Source organism: Tursiops truncatus, chromosome 19 (assembly GCF_011762595.2).
Source record: "Tursiops truncatus isolate mTurTru1 chromosome 19, mTurTru1.mat.Y, whole genome shotgun sequence".
Taxonomy (NCBI): Eukaryota; Metazoa; Chordata; class Mammalia; order Artiodactyla; family Delphinidae; genus Tursiops; species Tursiops truncatus.
In genome coordinates this window covers 23,977,485-23,986,148 of record NC_047052.1, presented here as the reverse complement: position 1 = coordinate 23,986,148, position 8,664 = coordinate 23,977,485, and positions in this window count along the sequence as shown.

Sequence of the window (8,664 nt, the reverse complement as noted above, 5' to 3'; positions counted from 1 at the left end):
GAAAGAGAGATGAATGTTTGGGGACAGACATTTTACAACAGTAAATCTACCTTAGGGCATTTAATCATCAGTTGTCAAATAGCATGGCCATTGGAAAGAGAAGGGAAATAAGAGTCATATGCCCTTTAAGAAAACAGACAGCTATCTTTATGACAGTACAATGCAGTGCTAATTACTGTAATTTTTTTCCTCAATGCACTCAATGGGTGACTGGCTAAAGAAAATGTATTATATTCTTTTAGCCTTGAGATATTAAAATGAGGTATTACTCAGCATTGAAAGAAGAAAGAAATCCTGCCATATGCAACAACATGGATGAACCTTGAGGACACTATGTTGAGTGAAATAAGCCATTCACAGAAGGACAGATACCACATGATTCCACTTATATGCAGTATCTAAAATAGTCAAAGTCACAGAAGCAGAAAGTAAAAGTGTAGTTGCCAAAGTCTGGGGCGAGTTGCTGTTGAACCGGTATAAAGTTTCAGTTACGCAGGATGAGTAAGTCTAGATATCTACTGTACAGCATGGTGACTATAGTTCACAATACTGTGCTGTGCACTGAAAATTTTGTTAAGAGAGTAGATGTCATGTTATGTGTTCTTACCACAATAAAAAATGAAATAACTTTTTTGACATTTACAAAAATAAAAAAGAAATAAAAAAAAAGAAAAGAGGGAGAAGTGGTAAAGCACAGAAGACCAGGAAAAGAGGGAAGGCCCAGGGAATACAGGTGCAAGAAATGGGAGTTGACAGAAGTAGCATTAAGGGAGTGACCTTTAAGTGCATTAAGAACCCATTGTTCCAACCCCTAAACTCCAAGTGACTTTGACCTGAGGGGTAGGTGATATAGTACAAGGGGAATGGAATTAGGAGGCAAATTTCCAGAGATAAGAGATAAGTCTCATCTCTGCCACTGTGTCGTTGTTGAATCTTTCTTGATGAAGTTATTAAATAATTTTGATCTTAGTGTTCTAATTTCTTTTATTATATAACACACACAGACGTATATTATGTATATATATTTATGTGTGTGTGTGTGTGTGTGTATATATATATATATATATATATATATATATAATATTCTCCTTTATAGGATTTGGTTGGGTCTCTTTCAAAAGATCTATATGGAAGAATAAAAGATAAGTAAAAAAAGTTTTAAAGAAAAATGTGGTCATCATGCATAAGATGTTATTTCCACCAAGGAATGAGTTTCAATCTATCTCCTCAAACATTAATATCAAAATAAATTAAGATGTTGGGTATTAGCAAGATGTTGGATATTATGAACTAATCTTATCCCTGCTAATTTGTAAACTGAATAAATGTATGCTTATCTTGAGAATTCCCTCCCTTTACTTACTGCTTTAAGCCTATATATACATACATTTATACATACACATATATAGTGGTGCAGTCAGTGATGGCTCTGAAAATGTGACGAAAACTTCTGGACCACTTTAAAAAATATGCACACCCCCCCACACATTTGCGCTACAATTTTAGAGGGTACAAGCCGCCTTCTCCCGTTAGAAGCCACTGCTCTGTGTTTTCTGCCTTGCTCCTTTGCTTAGGTGTCTCCACTTTGCATGTCCTGTCTTCCTTTCCTAAATTACTCTCTCCTCAAGAGCTAGCTTAAATGCCATAACTTCCTAAAAGCTTCTCTGTTCTACTCTTCATTACTAAACTTTCACTGCTGTAACCATCTCTTTCCTGTCATTTATCATGTTTCACATTATCACAGTTATCTGAACACACAACTTGTTTTTCCTACCAGTGACAAACGTATGGAAGTCAGAGACCACGTATTTTTCCTCTTTGTTATTTATCACTGAGTTTTGCACATAAGTGATCTGCAGCTATTTTTGATGAATGAGCACAAACCAAAAATTATGGCAAACAATACCCTGAGTATTCATAAGTATGAGCCTTTCTAAGATAGACCTAACCATTAGGCTCACAATGCAAAATTCTAATTTTACAGTTAAGGTGACAATGTATTATTTTAAATTAATAGAAGTTAAAAATAAAGGTAACACTAAGTACAAATGAAGATATTTTAAAACATATCTTCATGTATTACCAGAATCCCATGTTAACTGATACACGATTTTTGGAGAGCAGTTTGGTTATTTTTATGAAACAGGGAAAAAAAGGATCCTATATATTGACCGTGTAATCCTGATTTTCTGTTGGAGAATCATTAGAAACATCCTAATTGCTCAGAATAAGTAACACTGTAATGAGCATCTTTATCTAAAAATAAAGAGAAAAGCAATAAGCAAGGTTTTCTTAACACATCCTTATTAGTAGTAAATTTGTGACACATTAACTATATTGAAAATTATATAGCCATAAAAATTCTAGTAATGGAAATTATAAAGCAAAAATAAATTGTTATTAGATAGTAAGAACAAATTAGAATTAAAAATTATATTGTTTGATCACCACTCTGTTAGAACAGAAATAATAAAAAGTGAAAAAGGGGAAACATATATAACTTACTAGAATGATGAATTTGAAGAACTCATATTTATTTTTAAATTTCATTATCATCTTTTGAGAATGGCCTTCAATTTAAAATTGTGTTTTTGTGTATGCATGTATGTATGTATGAGAGAGAGAGATGGGTGTCCTGAAGGCCGACATACCGTTTAGGACCACTTTGTCCGAGAGCTTTGGTAAGGGATGACAGGAATCTGACTCAGAACAGTACTCCAGTGCTCATGAGGGTGAGGAGAATAAGTGTACCTCTTATTTCTCACTTTTTCTAGCATCATGGCTATTTTTCCTGCTGTGTAGTATGGCATTCTTTTCTTACATTTTCTGAGCCTTAGCACAGACCAAGAATTATCTGCAAATGGTACACTTAAAAAAGGAAGTGACCGATATCAGCATAAAGTCCGTTTGAAATACAGTCATTATCACTTGATTACCATGAAGAGTCTGCTGCCTTTGAGTGTTCTATCAAATGGGAGTTGCCTGTTTTGCTTCTCAGGCTAGGAATGGCTTCACTGTGCTGCAGCTCTTCTGTGTTCTGAAATACTTGTCTCCATGTGTCACCTTCTCGGTCACAATCAACATTTTCTGCCACACTGTCCCTTGGGAAGGTTTATAGTTTCACCCTGTAAGGAGCAGAGTCAGTTCCTGCTTGGGATTTCAAATGAAAATCATCTCTTCTTGAATGGGGACATGACACTTCAAGTGTTACACACGTAAATTATCACATTTGCAGAAGGAGTTCAGGGTCCTGGCTGTTTACCCATTTGAGACACATAATTGCCATACGCAAAGTTGGAGTAAAATTACCTATTTTTCTTACATTTAAGACATCTTATAATATCTAACAAAAACTCTGTTAAATACTTTGAGACAAATGTAGGATAGTCTATGAAAACGATTAATTCATTGATTAGTAATTCTGTTCTCACTCTATTGTTCAGATTTTTCAATGTCCATCATTAAATTCAAAGAAAAAAAAAAACTATAACTTCTCATCCTGGGGTAAATTACAAAGATCTGACCATGTGAGAAGCAACTTGATCAACAGATAATTTAATTAAGGCGCCCTTATATTCCAAGGGGCTCATATGTGACATCACCATACAATTCCCTATCTGTGAGTAGCTGCAAAATGTAGTTTCACATCTCACTCAGTCATCAACCAAAATAACTAAAAATACCTATTTAGGGTATATAGAGGGCCCCCCTACAGCAGAGTTTCCACAGCCTCAGTACTGTTACCATTTTAGGTGGAAGATTTCTTTCTTGTGCATTGTAGGATATTTAGCAGCGTCTCTGACTTTCATACACGAGATGCCAGTCTCACTCCTCCACCCCAGTTACATCAAAGCACTTGTCTCCAAAAATTTATAAATATTCCCTAGAGGCAAAATTGCCTCCCTGGTTTGAGAAATACTGCCCTGAAGTGACTTCCGTATGTATATTATTACCTACATATTTTTCAGCCCATCTCAAAGATCCTATCAAAATTGGCTAAAATAAATATGTAAATATAGGTATAAGACCATCGGTCATTGTAACATAATGGAAAAATAAGTAAAAACTTAATTATTTAGATACTTTCAGGGGTCATATCTCCATTGACTCTGGCATGATGATTTCCACAAAAAGCATCCAAGTATGGTTGATGGGAACCAGAGCCTTATATGGCAGCATAATCAAGACTGGCAGTACTGTTGGATTTGAGTCAACAACCAATCATATTGAAATTATAGACGACAGTATTCTCAGACAGCAGGTAACTGTTTTTAGGACTCACCACTACATTACAGAGTGAACACAAACTCGATGAGAGTCTACTTATCCTTTAATCCCTGTGCATCACACAAAGAAATGCAAGTGGGCATTTTTTATTTTATTAATCAGAGCTAAAGTAAGTTTGTAAGTATGAGGCATATAAATTAGCAATGATACCAATGGGGAATTTCACAGTTCTATAACTGATTATGAAACATAAAAAGTTATGTTACTATCCTGTTGAAAGTTAGATACAGTTTTTAGAGTCTATTTTCTAATTAGTGTAATTAAAACCAAATTTTATATTTGGGCAAGGTGATAGATTGTGTCAAGTGCTCCTTCTTCATCTGTGAATTTTAAATTGCACATTCATAATGTATTCATATTCAGTAAAGTAAGGAATTGTGAGACATTTAATAGTATAGTACGAAATATAGCACATCCTAACTTTTTGTAAAGCAGTATTTTGAACGGAATAAACCTTATCTGATTAAACTCCAGAATCTAATCTTACATAGTTATATAAAATTTACATAGTCCAGATGTCTGCTCATTATAGGACTTGGCAGAGTTCCCTGCCTTACATGCTCATAAAGGATGAGAAAGCCTTATTTCTCATTATTGAGAAAGCCTTAGCCTATTCCTCAAAATAATAATAATAATATAGTTTATAAGATACCATGTTTCTTAAATCCGTTGCGTTATTTGAGGTGTTTTTTTTTTCAAATTACAGAAACCAACTTAAATTGGCCACTTTTCTTTTTTTTTTTTTACATCTTTATCGGAGTATAATTGCTTTACAGTAGTGTGCCAGTTTCTGTTTTATAACAAAGTGAATCAGCTATACATATACATATGTTCCCATATCTCTTCCCTCCTGCATCTCCCTCCCTCCCAACCTCTCCCACCCGTCTAGGTGGTCACGAAGCACCGAGCTGATCTCCCTGTGCCATGCGGCTGCTTCCCACTAGCTATCTGTTTTACATTTGGTAGTGTATATATGTCCATGCCACTCTCTCACTTTGTCACAGCGTACCCTTCCCCCTCCCCATATCCTCAAGTCCATTCTCTAGTAGGTCTGTGTCTTTATTCCCGTCTTACCCCTAGGTTCTTCATGACATTTTTTTTCTTAGATTCCATATATATGCGTTAGCATACGTTATTGTCTTTCTCTTTCTGACTTACTTCACTCTGTATGACAGACTCTAGGTCCATCCACCTCACTACAAATAACTCAATTTCGTTTCTTTTTAAGGCTGAGTAATGTTCCATTATATATATGTGCCACATCTTTATCCATTATTCCGATGATGGACACTTAGGTTGCTTCCATGTCCTGGCTGTTGTAAATAGAGCTGCAATGAACATTTTGGTACATGACTATTTTTGAATTATGGTTTTCTCAGGGTATATGCCCAGTAGTGGGATTGCTGGGTCATATGGTAGTTCTATTTTTAGTTTTTTAAGGAACCTCCATACTGTTCTCCTTAGTGGCTGTACCAATTTACATTCCCACGAGCAGTGCAAGAGGGTTCCCTTTTCTCCACACCCTCTCCAGCATTTATTGTTTGTAGATTTTTTGATGATGGCCATTCTGACTGGTGTGAGATGATATCTCATTGTAGTTTTCATTTGCATTTCTCTAATGATTAATGATGTTGAGCATTCTTTCATGTGTTTGTTGACACTCTGTATATTCCTTTGGAGAAATGTCTATTTAGATCTTCTGCCCATTTTTGGATTGGGTTGTTTGTTTTTTTGATATAGAGCTGCATGAGCTGCTTGTATATTTTGGAGATTAATCCTTTGTCAGTTGCTTCATTTGCAAATATTTTCTCCCATTCTGAGGGTTGTCTTTTGGTCTTGTTTATGGTTTCCTTTGCTGTGCAAAAGCTTTTAAGTTTCATTAGGTGCCATTTGTTTATTTTTGTTTTTATTTCCATTTCTCTAGGAGGTGGGTCAAAAAGGATCTTGCTGTGATTTATGTCATAGAGTATTCTGCCTATGTTTTCCTCTAAGAGTTTGATAGTTTCTGGCCTTACATTTAGGTCTTTAATCCATTTTGAGTTTATTTTTATGTATGGTGTTAGGGAGTGTTCTAATTTCATTCTTTAACATGTAGCTGTCCAGTTTTCCCAGCACCACTTATTGAAGAGGCTGTCCTTTCTCCACTGTACATTCCTGCCTCCTTTATCAAAGATAAGGTGACCATATGTGTGTGGGTTTATCTCTGGGATTTCTATCCTGTTCCATTATCTATATTTCTGTTTTTCTGCCAGTACCATACTGTCTTGGTTACTGTGGCTTTGTAGTATAGTCTGAAGTCAGGGAGCCTGATTCCACCAGCTCCATTTTTCTTTCTCAAGCTTGCTTTGGCTATTCGGGGTCTTTTGTGTTTCCATACAAATTGTGAAATTTTTTGTTCTAGTTCTGTGAAAAATGCCATTGGTAGTTTGATAGGGATTGCATTGAATCTGTAGATTGCTTTGGGTAGTAGAGTCATTTTCACAATGTTGATTCTTCCAGTCCAAGAACATGGTATAATCTCTCCATCTATTTGTATCTTCTTTAATTTCTTTCATCAATGTCTTATAATTTTCTGCATACAGGTCTCTTGTCTCCTTAGGTTGGTTTATTCCTGGATATTTTATTCTTTATCTTGCAGTGCTAAATGGGAGTGTTTTCTTAATTTCACTTTCAGATTTTTCATCATTAGTATATAGGAATGCAAGAGATTTCTGTGCATTAATCTTGTATCCTGCTACTTTACCAAATTCATTGATTAGCTCTAGTAGTTTTCTGGTAGCATCTTTAGGATTCTCTATATATAGTATCATGTCACCTGCAAACAGTGACAGCTTTACTTCTTCTTTTCCAATTTGGATTCCTTTTATTTCTTTTTCTTCTCTGATTGCTGTGGCTAAAACTTCCAAAACTATGTTGAATAATAGTGGTGAGAATGGGCAACCTTGTCTCGTTCCTCATCTTAGTGGAACTGCTTTCAGTTTTTCACCATTGAGGACAATGTGGGCTTGGGTTTCTCACTTTTGGCCTTTATTATGTTGAGGAAAGTTCCCTCTATGCCTACTTTCTGAAGGGTTTTTATCATAAATGGGTGTTGAATTTTGTTGAAAGCTTTCTGTGCATCTATTGAGATGACCATATGGTTTTTCTCCTTCAGTTTGTTAATATGGTGTATCACATTGATTGATTTGTGTATATTGAAGAATCCTTGCATTCCTGGAATAAATCCCACTTGATCATGGTGTATGATCCTCTTAATGTGCTGTTGGATTCTGTTTGCTAGTATTTTGTTGAGGATTTTTGCATCTATGTTCATCAGTGATATTGGCCTGTAGTTTTCTTTGTGACATCCTTGTCTGGTTTTGGTATCAGGGTGATGGTGGCCTCGTAGAATGAGTTTGGGAGTGTTCCTCCATCTGCTATATTTTGGAAGAGTTTGAGAAGGATAGGTGTTAGCTCTTCTCTAAATGGTTGATAGAATTCGCCTGTGAAGCCATCTGGTCCTGGACTTTGTTTGTTGGAAGATTTTGTTTGTTTGTTTGTTTTTGCGATACGCGGGCGGCTCACTGTTGTGGCCTCTCCCGCTGCGGAGCACAGGGTCTGGATGCACAGGCTCAGCGGCCATGGCTCACGGGCCCAGTTGCTCCACGGCATGTGGGATCTTCCTGGACCGGGGCACGAACCCATGTCCCTTGCATCAGCAAGCGGACTCTCAACCACTGTGCCACCAGGGAAGCCCCTGTTGGAAGAGTTTTAATCTCATTTTCAATTTCAGTGCTTGTGATTGGTCTGTTCATATTTTCTGTTTCTTCCTGGTTCAATCTTGGAAGGTTATGCATTTCTAAGAATTTGTCGTTTCTTCCAGTTTGTCCATTTTACTGGCATAGAGTTGCTTGTAGTAATCTCTCATGATCTATTGTATTTCTGCAGTGTCCGTTGTTACTTCTCCTTTTTCATTTCTAATTCTATTGATTTGAGTCTTCTCCCTTTTTTTTCCTGATGAGTCTGCCTAATGGTTTATCGATTTTGTTTATCTTCTCAAAGAACCAGCTTTTAGTTTTATTGATCTTTGCTATCGTTTCTTTCATTTCTTTTTCATTTATTTCTGATCTGATCTTTGTGATTTCTTCTGCTAACTTTGGGGTTTTTTTGTTCTTCTTTCTCTAATTGCTTTAGGTGCAAGGTTAGGTTGTTTATTCGAGATGTTTCCTGTTGCTTAAGGTAGGATTGTAATGCTATAAACTTCCCTCTTAGAACTGCTTTTGCTGCATCCCATAGGTTTTGGGTCGTCATGTCTCCATTGTCATTTGTTTCTAGGTATTTTTTGATTTCCTCTTTGATTTCTTCAGTGATCACTTCGTTTTTTGTTTTTTTGCGGTA